The 14,656-nt window shown below is 38.9% G+C and overlaps 1 long non-coding RNA gene across 1 annotated transcript; it reads left to right on the top strand.

The window, feature by feature from the left end:
* Positions 1 to 59: 59 nt before the first annotated feature.
* On the top strand, positions 60 to 14,161 carry LOC143435305 (uncharacterized). The gene is made up of 4 exons (XR_013105488.1): positions 60 to 214; positions 9,584 to 9,638; positions 11,273 to 11,350; positions 12,759 to 14,161. It is a non-coding gene; the product is annotated as an uncharacterized LOC143435305 (long non-coding RNA).
* The last annotated feature ends 495 nt before the right edge of the window (positions 14,162 to 14,656 follow it).

Genomic DNA, 14,656 nt, shown 5'->3' with positions numbered 1-14,656 from the left:
GCTTCTTTCCACGTTGCTGTTACTAGCTCCAGGGCACCCAGACCCACCCGGGAGCCCGGCTCACTCTTTATTTCAAGAACTCCAGGGAGAGAATTCCGGGTGCTGACCACCTAGTGCTTCCGAAACCCTCGGTCCTGATTTCGTCCCTTGCCAGAAAGCTCATCCACATCCAGGCATAGGGGAACAGGGACAGAGATGCTCTGAATGACAGTAGGTAAGGCAAAAGGGCCAAGGAAATTGCTTGCTCTGAGAAGCTACATTGGGTCTAAGGAGTCGTAGCCTCTGCTTCTGCGTGGCGGCTTTTATGCTGCTCTGAAACCATGGCAACAAGACTTCTCTGTTGCCAGCATCTGGGGAGCAGCTGGTTGTCTCCAAAGTGACCCTTTAGGTTCAACTACTGCATTTCCCAATGAGGTTGGTGAGGAACATCTTGATTTCTGCTCCTTTGACTTCTATCCTGCTTCTCAGGCTAGATGGGGTTCGGTCTCTCCTGGTCTCTGTTAACACAAGAAATGGACTTTCAACATCAAGAAGATGGCAGGCCATCTCGGCACAGGCCTAGCCCCTTAATATCTGATTTTGTTCTTTGAGCTAGGTCCCTGAATTCTGAGGGAATTTGAGGCCTGACTAGCACAGAACCTGGTGTCCTAGCTGTCACGGTTGGGAAAATGAGCATATAGTAGTACTTAAATATGAGATATTGAAAGACGTTTTTAAGGGGAAGTGGGAGGGAGAGGGTGCCTAAGTCTTAGGGTCATCCCAAGGGTTGCTTCCTGTAGTCAGGGATAGGGACAGGAGGCAGAGAGCACACCAGACTCCTCAGGCTTCTCTGGGGGAGCGATTAGCTTCTGCAAACAATCCTGGATTTGCTCTCCTCTGGGTCAGAAAAGTCAACATCTATTCAATACCTTTGCTACTTTATCCTCAGCCCTGCAATATTAACTAGAGTGGAGACTTAGCAGTTCCCCCCGGAGTACAGTGGTGAGCTACTACTCTCGAGGAGGTTTAAGAGAGGCCAAGCTTGAACAGGCTCCGTATACCAGCCCAGGAGACAAATTTCAAAGGGATTGTAATAGGAAGCAGGCCAGGTGGAATTCCTAAGCTCAGAGGAGCCCAGAGGCAACTGCAGTCCCAGCTGCACTCCAGTCTAATTCTGAAGGTCTGGAAGCAGAGGCTCCGTTCACCCTACAGCAGACCAACAGGCTGTAGAGAAGCATTTGTTTTTTTTTTTTTTTTTTTTCCTCTTCTGCATTTTGTTTGTTTCTTTTGTTTTACCTGCAGTCATTGCTGCCCCAGAAAAGCAAATTCTTCCCTGAACCTGCCACCTACCCAAATCCTCACTCTTGACTACTTTGTTCACCATCCTAGGCTCTCTACCCAGTATCACACATACACCACACACTTACTGTGCTTAGCTGCCTCTAGGAGACATGGGCTTAAGTTAAGAGATGAGTTAGTGGCATGGAGTGTCCGTTTGTGGTTTAAAGATCCCAGGGATGGCTAGAAGGTTCCTGTAATTAAGGCAACAGCGGCCTTGTTGTACGAAGAGAATAAATAGTCAATGACTGTATTGTGCATCCTGGACTGGACAGCACAGACGCGTGACCAGCTCCAGGCGCCTGGGCTCCAGCTGCTGTGACCTGCAGCCTAATAGGCCCTCCAAGAACAGCACAGTTCGGGCCAGGCTCAGGAAAAATTGCTCCATTCAGTCTTATTGCCCGATGAGAGTAATGAAGACAACTTGTCTACTAGCCAAGGACACTCTCCGTGTCATCTTAATATCCACACACCCCTTTTCAGCGAGAGACAAAACACCTGCCAGTAGCTCCATTGGAAATGCCTAGGTGAAGGCCTCAAGCCGCTTTATGGTGGTTCTGAGAGTGTGGTGCAGGGAAGGTTTTATTATGCTCTAAGTGTTTGACACACAGGCTGGCCTGAAGGTACTGGGATCAACCTTCCCCATTGCTGAACTCTGGCCCATATTGTATCTGGGGAGGGAAGGCTTAAGGAAAAAAAAAAAATCTCTTTTAGTGGACGCTTGTTCGAAGAATCTGGTTCTGGATTTCTTTTCCAAGACAAACTTTAACACTTATAAAGAACCATAAAACTATAACAGAGCCTAGGAAGGCAAAGGGGGGAGGGGGAAGAGCTGAAAGATGAGCAAAACAAAAGTATGCAAGCAAACAAAATAGCATTAGAGTGTGCGTTTTTATTTAACCCTTTCAAGTCCTCTCTACCGGTACAGAGATATTTCTTATAATTTATTTAAAGATCTATGAGTTATACATCTAAGGATTTAGAGTCTAATTCCCTTTAGAGAAAACCATAAATATCTACACCCTCAGATACCCTAAGGGAATGTTCCATATTTTAAAAAGTCACCCCATCCTTGAGTCCTCTACAAGAAACTCCCCATACCCGTTTTTTTGACTACTTAAGGTTGTGAACTCTTGGGACATTAGTAGCTCCTGAAGACCCAACACAGACCACCTTCAACTGTCCAACTCACTGTTGGGATTTGTTGTTTTCTGCTTTGTTTTGTTTCAACCTGTCTCTGTTGACTTGGATGCTGAAATAGAAAGTGCTATTTTGAATCGACTGATTCAGGGCTATCATTTTACAAGTAATGAAATCCAAACCGACAGGAATAAGGGTGACTTGCTCAGGATGTGGCAGAAACAAGACTGTCTTCTAGCTGTGCCCAGCACCCAAGCATCTTCAGTCGCTGAGTTTAAATTTTAGACAAATGTGATGTTAGAATCAAAAGAAATCTCAATGAGATGGGGTGTAATCCAGCAGGCAAGTGCTTACTCAGTGCTCACAAAGTCATGAGTTTGATCTCTTGCACCAGCTCCCAAACCCAAAAGCTCCTTCAAGAGCAGGTTTTGTTTCATAGATCTTTTAAATGAATCAGCATATAAATACATTTCCACATGGTGACAAATTTTTGCATACAATAAATAAGATCTACATACCCTCTGAAGCCCATAGGCTATCAGTAGACCCCAGATTGAGAATTACTGGTCTAGTCAAATAAAATCACTTGACAAATGAGAAAATTTAAACAACAACAACAACAAATTTGTTGAGAACCAGAATTGGTTAATGACACTTCTATGGCTAGAAACTAGCTATTCTGAATTCCACCTAATTCTATTACCTTGAAGTGTGTGTGTGTGTGTGTGTGTGTGTGTGTAACACAAACTACATGTAACTATTAATGACTTACAAAGGCCTAGTTAAATATTTCCTGAATAGATGGAACTTTTATTTATTTCTGAATGCTCTTGGATATATTAGCTCATTGCATACTGTTAGTATTCTGTTTAAACTCCACCTCCACAGTTACCTGGAAACAGCCAGGTATGCTCCTCCCTGCAGTTACCTGGCAACAGCCAGGTAGGCCTGGCCCACTATAAAAGGGGCTGCTTGCCCCCTCCTCTCCCTCTTAATCTCTTGCTCTCTTGCCTCTAGCATCTCTGTCCCCTCGCCCCTTCCTCTTCCCTTCCCCCTCTCTTCATGTGATCATGGCCAGCCTCTGCCTCCTCTTCTCTTCTCTTCTCTTCTCTTCTCTTCTCTTCTCTTCTCTTCTCTTCTCTTCTCTTCTCTTCTCTTCTCTTCTCTCTCTCTCTCTCTCTCTCTCTCTCTCTCTCTCTCTCTCTCTCTCTCTCTCTTTCTCTGCTCCTACTACCCTCCTTCGCCCCCTTCCCATGCCCTGAATATACTCTATTCTATCCTATACCGGTGTGTGACTGGTCCCTCAGGGGGAAGAGATGCCTCTGCATGGGCCCGCTGAGACATCCCCTTACCCCATACCTCTCCACACACCCACAGAACATACTTCTTTATCTCTTTATCTTTTTATAAACACTTCACATACTATCTACTATGCACTATTCTAATATTCTAAAAACAAATACAGTGAAAACTTTTTAAAATATGGTCCCCCAAACCAGCCCCCACAGAGTTCCCAGGGACTAAACCACCAATCAAAGAGTACCCATGGAGGGACCCATGGCTCCAGCTGCATATGTAGCAGAGGATGGCCTTATCTGGGATCAATAGGAAAAGAAGGCCCTTGTTTCTGTGAAGGCTTGATGCTTCAGTGTAGAGGAATGCTAAGGAGGTGAGGAAGGAATTGGTGGGTGTTTCCTGTTTTACTAAAGCAGGGTAGCCATAAAAAAGTTCAGGGTGGAAGCAAAGCATCCAAACCAGGGGGACATTGCTCTAATAACCAGCTGAGATCCATTATGGATGAAACCAGGATAATGGTATGAAAATAAAGATGGTGACTAATGTTAGCTGTATTTTTAAATAAAGCTGGAAAAAATTTGCAGATAGGTCAAATAAAGAATGACTATAGTTTTTAATTTGAGCATTGTTACTATTCATTGAAATAATGAGAACCTAAATACATTTGGCAGGAATCTGCTGAATAATGAGTGAAGATTTGGATGTATTTTAACTGGCTTTTGACAAAGATATACTAAAAAGGGAGATCTATACTATTGACTGGTATATATATATATATATATATATATATATAATATATAATATATATACACATATATGTATAATATATGTATATATAATATATAAAATATATGTGTATATATATGTATATATTATATATGTGTGTATATATACATATGTATATATGTATATATGTATATACATATACGTATATACATATATATGTATATGTATACACGTATGTATGTATATATATATGTATATAGATGTACACACACATATATATGTATATATATATATATATATATATATATAAAATTAAAGACATGACATACTAGAGGAGATAACTGTAGACAAGAAACTCAAGAATTTTCAGAATAAGAACAAAATATTTTGAAACATATACATAGAAAATACAAGAAGAAAGTGTACAAAATAGCAGCCAAAATAGTAAACTAGTTAACGTGCTGGTGTAGCCCCACAAAGAAATCATTGCTCAGTTGAGCTCAATGTTACTAAGACTGAATACCAAGAACTGGTCCTGTGTGGTGTTACTGGGGACCTGACTAGGAACAGACTTAGAGTATAGCAGATATGAATTAAAGCATATCTGAAATAAATGCTTGGAAGAGAGGAGAACTCAAGGAGCAAAAAAGGATTACTTCTAAGGAATTTTGCTCTTAAGAAGAGAGGATAAATGAGAGTGCATCAGGAGGACAATGTAAGATCAGGGAACTTACAGCATGTTAGTATCCTAACAAGAATGACAAGGTGTTGTGACCTTTGAGTACTAAGAAAGAGAGAACATTAATCTAAACAGAGAAGGGTCAATTTATCCAAATGATTAGAAGATAGGTGGCATATATCATACAAATGCCAGTTGTTTCAGTGTGTGGTGTTGAGAGGTCACTTTTCCTATAAGAGCACTAACACCCCACGGTGGATGATTTTGCTCCAAGATCACCTTAACCCATGTTCTATTATCTTCATTCTTTTTTTTCATTAACTTATTTATTCATTCACTTTGCATCTCAGTGACAGTGGCCCCTCCCTCTTCTCTTCCAATTCTACCCTTACAAATCCCTCCTCCCATTACCCCCTCCTGTTCTCCTCAGGGTGGTATTATCTCCCTTCTCACAGAGATGCTACTTCTTTTGTCCCACATCATCAATTCAGTACTGAACTTCACAGAAAGAGAAAGTGAAAAAAAAATAAGAACAAGAAGATGATATGAAATCTTCTTGATGTGTATGTATGTGTGTGTGTGTGTGTGTGTGTGTGTGAGAGAGAGAGAGAGAGAGAGAGAGAGAGAGAGAGAGAGAGAGAGAGAGAGAGAGAAATAGAGAGAAATAGAGAGAAATAGAGAGAGAGTGTGTGTTTTCTTCTTATAATAAGAATATAAAACAAACCGAAAGTCTTAAGGGAAGAAGATATTAGATCTTTAACGAGAATAAAGTGTGTCATTTTTATCTAGAAGCATGGAAGCCTAAAAGGATAATGAAATCTAGCTGGATTCTTGGCCAGCACTCAGGGCCACTCTATTTTTATGACTTGCAAGTATTTGAGTGTTCCAACAACTCAATCATGCTTTCTGTAAGTGTAATAGCTAGACTCTGAGTTTTTTAATTCTTTGCACTGTCTCTCCTCATCCATCTCATTATTATTGGTTCTACTCTCACTGATTCACAAACTACTATGTCCTATTTCAACTGCTAGCATAATTCATTTATTCTTCTAGCATATTTTTACCAAGTACTTTAGTGTTCCACGGAAATAAAGACAGGGTATAGAAAAATGTGAGCAATATACTTTGGAAGATATTTCTGAAGGCACATGGAAAATTTTGTTACTAGATTCTGACACTTCATTCTACAGAAAGCACCAATGAAAACCAACAGTACATTGGCAGAACATACAGAAGTGGTATCTTTTAGAGAGGTATTCTATACTAGAAAATATTGTTACACTAGATTCCCCATTCTCTGACAAACAAAAAAAGAAAGAGGCTGTTAAAATTGTAAACAATATAGAAAAGTAGACAGAACCTCTCACTCAAGTAGAGTAGGTAGGCAATATGTTACAAGTGTACATTTCCCCAAATCAAAGGAGCTAATTTCTAATATCCTCCAAATACAAATCTCTGGGATTGCTTCTTCATTCACCCTGGCTCTCTTTCACATGCTGGAAGAAAAATTCTGGAAAAGTATTATTTATCTAAAATGTTCTCTATTCTATGCATATTTCCACACAAAATGCTGCGTGTAATTCTCTAAATGGTACTGTTATGCAAAATTTTTATCTTAAAGTTATATAATTTGCCTATCAGAACACTGCTTATGAAGAGACAGCTGGGATTCAAGACTTTGTTCATAGGGGGAAGAAGGTTGTTGGAGGAAAATCATATCTTTCCCGGATTCCGTTGGTTCTACTAAAGGGATCAAACATTTCTAGGATATAAACAGCTAGGACTATGAAGGCCACAGGAAAAGATGAAGCAGTTTAGGTTGAACAAAACTGCTTCCTCCACTATAACCTGAGTCAAGGGTTTGGAGCAAAACAAACAAACAACAAAGAGGCAAGGAAGTTGGCTTAAAAGCAAATAGGAATCTTCCTCTTAGTCTTTGAGGAATCCATGGAAAATTCCAGATTATGACCTGAACGTCTAAGAGATTGTTTTTATTTTTGTTTGGTTTGGTTTTCCAACAAAACCTAAAAGACAGACTCTGTTAATAGTGGTTTTTTTTCCCCAGTAAGAATTCACTATGAATCTACCTTTGGTGGTATCTCTTTAATAATCAAAGTAGTGCCTTTCTAGGTATCAGTACTTGCTTTTACTTCACACTCCAGCAAAGACAAAAAAGGACATGAAGACACTTTCAAATAATATTGCATTGAGAGATTGTTTTAGTAGTAGGATAGAACTCACTAGCTTATGTCACAGTGTTCAAGCAAAAAAAAAAAATAACTGTTTCAGAATACTTGCTAAAACTTATATATTTTTATTTGAGCAAATTTAAGGGATTCTACATGCTACTTTGATATACATGCACAGGCTGGAATAAAAGCCCCTTGCACAACCACCCCTTGCACAGTTGGTTTTTGGTTGTAATTATGGGACCACTTAACATCCCCTTTCTCAGTGATTTACAGAGTTCACCATAAAACAAATTATTTCAGTGCAGACCTGAAAATGTTCTTCAATAGGCCCTTTCTGAAGAGGTTATCTATGCTTTAGGAAGCTGCTATGATTGACTTTAGATGCTAAATGACAAGAGTGCTAATTGATTTTTTTTTCCTATGACTTAAAAATAGTGACTCCAGTCAGATGGTTTCAAATCTCTTATTGCAGGTCCGCCCAGCTTTAAGGGCTGATTTTCATTAGAAGATGGCCACTCTGATGTCCAACTACATTCTACATATTCTTCCTGTTGAAGAATCAGGGCAGCAGTGGCTTGGCACCTGCATACACTGCTGGAAAGTACACAAGAGAGGCAATCAAATTCAGTTACGGTTCTTAATTCTGTAAATTAATGGATGAGGGAATGAGTTTAAAATGAAAGGGAAACAAACAGAGAAGAGGGTGGAATAGAAATGTAGGCGCACACTCTCTGTGTGCTAATGGGAAATTTGAGGGAGAAGATAAACTTTTATTTTGCAATCTGTTGTCCTAACCAACTTCTAATACCTATCCATTTCAAGCAACTGTTGGTCAGCATCCCTCTGTAAACACATACTAAATCTGAGCAAAAAGGAATGGCAACTGCAGAGCATCGCTTACCTGCATCAATATTTTATGTAGTTGATCATGTAAAACTCAAAAACAGATTTACCCTGTTGTGTAGACTGTAGGGATTAAGAGTTTGTTGACTGCATTTTCACTTCATGAACAGAGCTACCCAACCAGGGCTTGTTTGCAAACTAGAAATGTTTAAACACATTGTCCCCATGCTCTTCTAAACTGACAAAGTTGTACTTTTACTGTTTTTCTAAAAAATATTTACATATAATTAAGACAGAAGAAAATGATCTGCATATTGCAATAAAAATGTCTATATAATAGAAATTGCTATTTTGTGGTTAAATAAGGAATTTAATTATTCTGTTTCAGTATTCATTCACTTGAAACAAAACATTACGTTTTATTCTTATATGCATTCATTTTGCGATGACACAGCAAAGAAATTAGGAATGAGGGTACAAATAAAGCAAGGTTTATGGATGTTTTTCTGACTTGTAAGTGGGTAGAAATTAGCAGTTATAAAATTTTAATTATTTCTGAAAATATATATACACATATACATATATGTATATATGTATACATATACATATACATATACATTTACATATATATATATGTTCCTCATTTTGTAAATTAGAGATGAAGTCTCAGATCAATTTCATAGCAGAGTAAGAACAGCATAGAACTGAGGGTTTTGCTGATTAAACCTCTCTTCAAATGCATTGCTCTTGTAAATCAGTCAGAATCTTTTGTGTTTCTGTCTTCTCAATTCCACAATCAGGAGCAGAAATTTGTTTGGAATTCTGTGAGATGCCTGAAGTTAAAGAAAACAACTAGCATCATATTGTGGTCTCCGTTGCAATGAAGTGAATCTTCAGACCTAACTTTCTCCATTGTCTTAATGATAAAATCCAGAGCTAAGCCACAGAGGCTGGGGTTGTAAATCAGTAAAATATTTGCCTCCCTTTCAGGAAGGATCTAGGTTCCATGCTGTGCACAAAAAGCCAAACCATGTAAAGTGTAGAACTTTTTGTTTGGGGACTTCATTTAAAACAACCCGAAATTAGAAAACTTTCAAGTGAACTTAAATTAACTTTGTTTAAAAGATTGATTTATTTATGCATTTTTATGTATGAGTGCTCTATTGCCATGTGTGCCTGCATGACAGAAGAGAGAGGACACCAGATCCCATTATTGATGGTTGTGAGCCTCCATGTGGTTACTGGGAATTGAACTCAGGACCTCTGGAAGAGCAGCTGGTTCTCTTAACCTCTATGCCATCTCTCCAGGCTCCAAAGTGAGTTCACAAAATATATATATCCAATGGGTTGTATATACTAAAGAAGTCACTAATTTTTTTTTTCCTGGCAGCCTGCTCAGCACCCCTTGGACTATGAAGACTAGTCAATAGGAAGGAAGTTTTCAGGTCAGTTGCAGCTTGATTTCTCTGTGTCCTGCAAGTGTTGTGTGTTTTCCAAAATAGGGTCTTGCCAACTGGTTCTAGTGAGAAACCTCAGGAATCACACTAGCCTGTATTGTTCTTTGGGTCTCTGGGGCCTTCCTCACCAGTAACTTGTAGGGAGGTATCCCTTGAACTAGTCCTGAGGGGTTTTTTGTTTGTTTGTTTGTTTTTGTTTTTGTTTTGGATATTTTCTTTGTTTACATTTCAAATGTTATCCCATTTCCAGGTCTCCCTCTGGAAACCCTCTATTCCATCCCCCCTCCACCTGCCTCTATGAGGGTGCTCTCCCACCCACCCATTCCCTCCTTCCTGCCCTGGCATTCGCCTACACTGGGACATCAAACACCCACAAGACCAAGGGCCATTCCTCCCAGTGATGTCCAACAAGGCGATCCTCTGCCACATACATGGGAGGAGCCATGGGTCCCTCCATATGTACTCTTTGGTTGGTAGTCCAGTCCCTGGGAGTTCCAGGGAATCTGGCCAGTTGACACTGGTGCTCCCTCATGGGGCTGCAAACCCCCTCAGCTCCTTCAGTCCCTTCTACAACTCCTCCATCAGGGACCCAATGTTCATTCCAATGGTTGGCTGCAAGCATTTGAGGATCTGAGCCTCTGTATTTGTCAGGCTCTGGCAGAGCCTTTCAGGAGACAGCCGTATCAGCAAGCACTTCTGGGCATCCACAATAGCATCAGGGTTTAATTTAGTCATTAAATGACTAAAATTTATATAAACAGAAAAAGGTCATTATGATGTTTATGAATATTAAACTGATTAAAGCCAACCATCCACTTACAACTATTTGTAATCAAACAACTGACAATTTTGGAAAGAATGAAACAACTAGGGTATAGTGTTTTATATCAAACCTCACATCGATTTGGCACCTGTGAGTATGAATGAGACATTGTTTGAAAAGATGATCTTTTTTGGTATTATTAAATAAGAACAGCTCCATACTGGTTTATGATGAATCTTACAACCTACATGAAATAATATACCAGTATAATAGAAAATTTATGTACAGTCATACACAGGGAAGAATGTTAAATATTGACATTAAAAATTTCTAGTACCACTAGAGAATGTGGACACACACACACACACACATACACACACACACACACACACACACACACACACTCACACACACACACACACACACACACACACACATTTAATCCAAGGACATAGGCAACAGAAGCAGGCAGATCTCTGAGTTTTGGGACAGCCTCGTCTACTAAGAATGTTCCAGAAAAGCCAAATCTACACAGAGAAACTCTATCTTAACACCACCCCCTCAACTGCCAGCAAACAGCAGAAGCTAGGAAAAATATGAAAAGAAAAACATTTTTCTTAAGGTATTAACTACTTAACAGTTTAAATTTCTGACTTTTGGACTTTAGAACTGCAATAAACTAAAAATACTCTGTTTTCAAACACTTCACCCACATAGTAGTACGCTGTTTTGGCAGCCTTAGAAAAAATATATAGATATTAACAAAAGTTAACATTAATAATGTGCATTCAAATTATTTTGACATCGTTCATTTTTGACATTTAAGCGTGTAGTTCACCTTTCTTTTCTTCTTCCACAGAACCTTACCTCCATTTATAGTATGCTTTGTTTATACTTGAGATTAAAGGAGCCATCTAATGGAATTCTTCAATCTACCGTAAGTAAGCATATTCCCTTGTACCACCTTTGCATATCATGATGCATACTTCATCTTTCAAAGGCTTTCTCTATTAAAGTCATCATGCAGGGCTGGCTAAGATGGTGAGTAAGTGATTACTGTGCACACTTGTGGACATTAGATTAAATTCTCATAACCCACATAAAAGTCTGGGTGGGAGTCAGACCTCCTATAACTCTAGTGCTGTGAAGAATAGAGCTAGGTAGCTCACTAATGTTTGCTGGCCACCAGCTTACCTCCTGGGTAACTGAGAGATCGTGTCTCTTGAGAAAGTCATGAAATAATAGAGCAGTGTGCAGGATCTCTTGTTCTAGCTTTCCTATAAACAACCAAATAAACATGTATATGCATGTGTACACACACACACACACACACACGTACAGACACACACAAAGTCACCCCTGGATTCACATCCTAAATCTCAAACTGAGTCATTTGGTCCATCTCCTTTTTAAAAAAAGGAGAAGAGGGGGAGTAATTCTCCATCACTATGTGGTAACTCCATTTAAACTCCATTTATATATTAGGAAGCTTCTACAGCAGTAGGCTTCCATATGGATTTTCAAAAGTCCTTTTGTGTCAGTTATCCCTTGCCATATTTCCTCCACTGTCTTGCCCCTCCCACCCCAGTCCCATTTAGTCCTTCTGTTCTAGTGTCCTCTATTATGCCTTTAGAACACTATGTTCTATTATCCTCAATAGTCATGCTATCAAATAAAACCCCAAATATCAAGAATGGGTTACATCTCTTTGAGTTATTAGACAAGGGGCTCCCTCAAAACATTAAGAACTATTATAAAAGCTCTTGGTTACCCTCTGCAACTTGATAGGAAGACATTACACTACATACTAACATTATAGAACATGGAGAAATTAAGCTGGCATTGAACTGGAAGCTTTATACCTACTGACTAGTGTTTATGGTGCTGAAAGATGTAGTACATGCTCCTGGAGAGAAAAAAAGTAATCATCAGTTTGACTCAGATGTGAACTGTAAGAGATATACTTTGCAAGATATAGCAGCTGATGCAATTGTGGCACAGATGCTAGGGGAGTAAGCAACCATTTTTTGGTTAGATTTAAGGCACATTCTAGGAGATGGAACACATATGTAACACTGTTAATGGGGACAAGAATATGAGACTACAGAGGTGGGAAAACTAACTTCTACTATTCTGTTAAATGAAAATAGCAATAAACAACTCCTAGTGACATATTTCTGTACCCATAAGTCCTTGCATTGCTCAACCCTCATTAGAGAACCTTCTTAGATTACATGGTAATTAGCATAGAGATCCATAGTGGATTATGGGAAGAGAGTAAATGACTTCAGAGCACTTAGCCCTAAATAGTTTGTATTTAACACAGTTTTCCCCTCAATGCTCAGGGACATATGCTGAAGAGGAACCAGAAAGACTGAGATGTAGAAGGGATGGATGAAACCAAGGAAAATGTGTGTATTCAGAATTCATTCAGTGTGTTCCAGAAACAACAGGGATGATGCACATATGAATTCACAATAGATTATGACAGCATGTCCAAGACCTGCAGAAGTTCAAGCCAAGCCCCAGCATGGAGGAGAGGGAGTGAAAACGGCTCTAGCCAAGAAGCTGTTTGCAGCTGATGGTTGTTGGAAGAGGGAAAATAACTTTTCTTCAATGGAGTGGCACTGGGTATATCAACCTCCAACACACTCTATCAGTCTTCGTGCAGAAGGAGTAATTAGATGATAGCAATTGGACTCCATAATTTGTGTGTGTGTGTGTGTGTGTGTGTGTGTGTGTGTGTGTGTGTGTATTTTGTTTTGCTTAATAGACTGAAAGAACAGGAATTTGGGTAGATAAAAATGATGAAATAGAGAGGTTTGGAAAGGAGAAGATATTTTAAAATGAAAATTGATAAAACATGGAAATTTAAAATATAAGACAAGATATAAGAAAGGGGATATCATTCCATTTCATGTCTCACACTCATTATACTCATGTTTATTTCATAATCTTCACAGCCAAACTCCTTTAGGAGGATATGGTGTTATTTTAAGTTCCTTACCTCATCTTCTTAAAAAATATATCTTAGGGGTTGAACTCAAGTCATCAGCTTTGTAAGCAAGCACTTTATCTGCCAAGCCATACCCTCTGTCCCCAAGAGCAAGTCTTATATGCAGAACAACTGCATTTCTAGTAAAGCTTTTAATGTGAATGTTTGCAATGACATATTTTATGCCTTTCTTTTTTTCATTTTCTTTGAGTCCTACCTTGTCTTCTTAATACATACATGTTGTAATGATCAAGTTCAGATCTTTTTTACTGTTAGAGAGAATTAGTCTAGTGTCATAGCTTTTATCTATATATCACAGATTGTTGCTTAACTCAAAAGCACTTATTCTCCTTTTCAGGCCAGAGAGGACATCTTGAAGAAGGTAATAAAAAAACAAAATTATAAAGTGAGATTAACTCAACTCCAGAAAGATTTAGAATGTATAGTAGGACCAAGTCACTAACAGAGCCTTAAATCTATCCCAAAAGACTTTCAAAGCCTCTTTTATATCTGTAAGTGGCAGTAAATTAGTAGCAATATTCTATTATTCAAACCCAAATTCACAGTTACCCATAATTCTCCTTTGCTGATTTTCATCCTCAGCATAAATCTTGCACGTTTTACCTTTAAAAACATATCCAATTTTTGACCAAAGCTCCATGTTGGTTTGTCTTTTTATTAACTCATTGAGGATTTCATACAGTATATTTTGAACATATTCATCCCTAAATCATATATCAAATTTCACTTCCCTACTCACCCAACTGAATAATGTCCTTCTTAATATTCATTAATTTATTATCTATTTATTTATTATTTTAATGTGTATGGGTGTTTGGTTTGCCTGTTTGTCTATGTACCACATGCACACAATGCCTGTGGAAACCAGAGAATGGCTTCAAATCCTCTGGAAGTGGAGTTATAGGCAGTTGTTAGCCATTATGTGGGTGCTTGGAAATGAATTCTGGTCCTCTGGAAGAGGTATCAATGCTCTTAATAGCTGATCCATCTCTCCAACCCTGTGTCCCCCTTTTTAGTTTTTTTTTTAGATCCCATCATATCTAATTAGTGATGTCAAAATATACTTGGGTGGAGGGTTCATTCCCTGGTGCATGGTTGATCTGCCTACTAGGGGTTGTCCTCTCAAATACAGCTGACTATTCCTTTTCCAGAAGCTATCAATTGCCAATAGCTCCTCACTTAGCAATGGCTGACCACCTGTTTTCATGCTAGGATTTTCCTTCACTT

Source organism: Arvicanthis niloticus, chromosome 20 (genome assembly GCF_011762505.2).
Source record: "Arvicanthis niloticus isolate mArvNil1 chromosome 20, mArvNil1.pat.X, whole genome shotgun sequence".
NCBI lineage: Eukaryota > Metazoa > Chordata > Mammalia > Rodentia > Muridae > Arvicanthis > Arvicanthis niloticus.
Note: the sequence above shows the minus strand (reverse complement) of the source record. Positions and strands in the feature narration are given on the sequence as shown.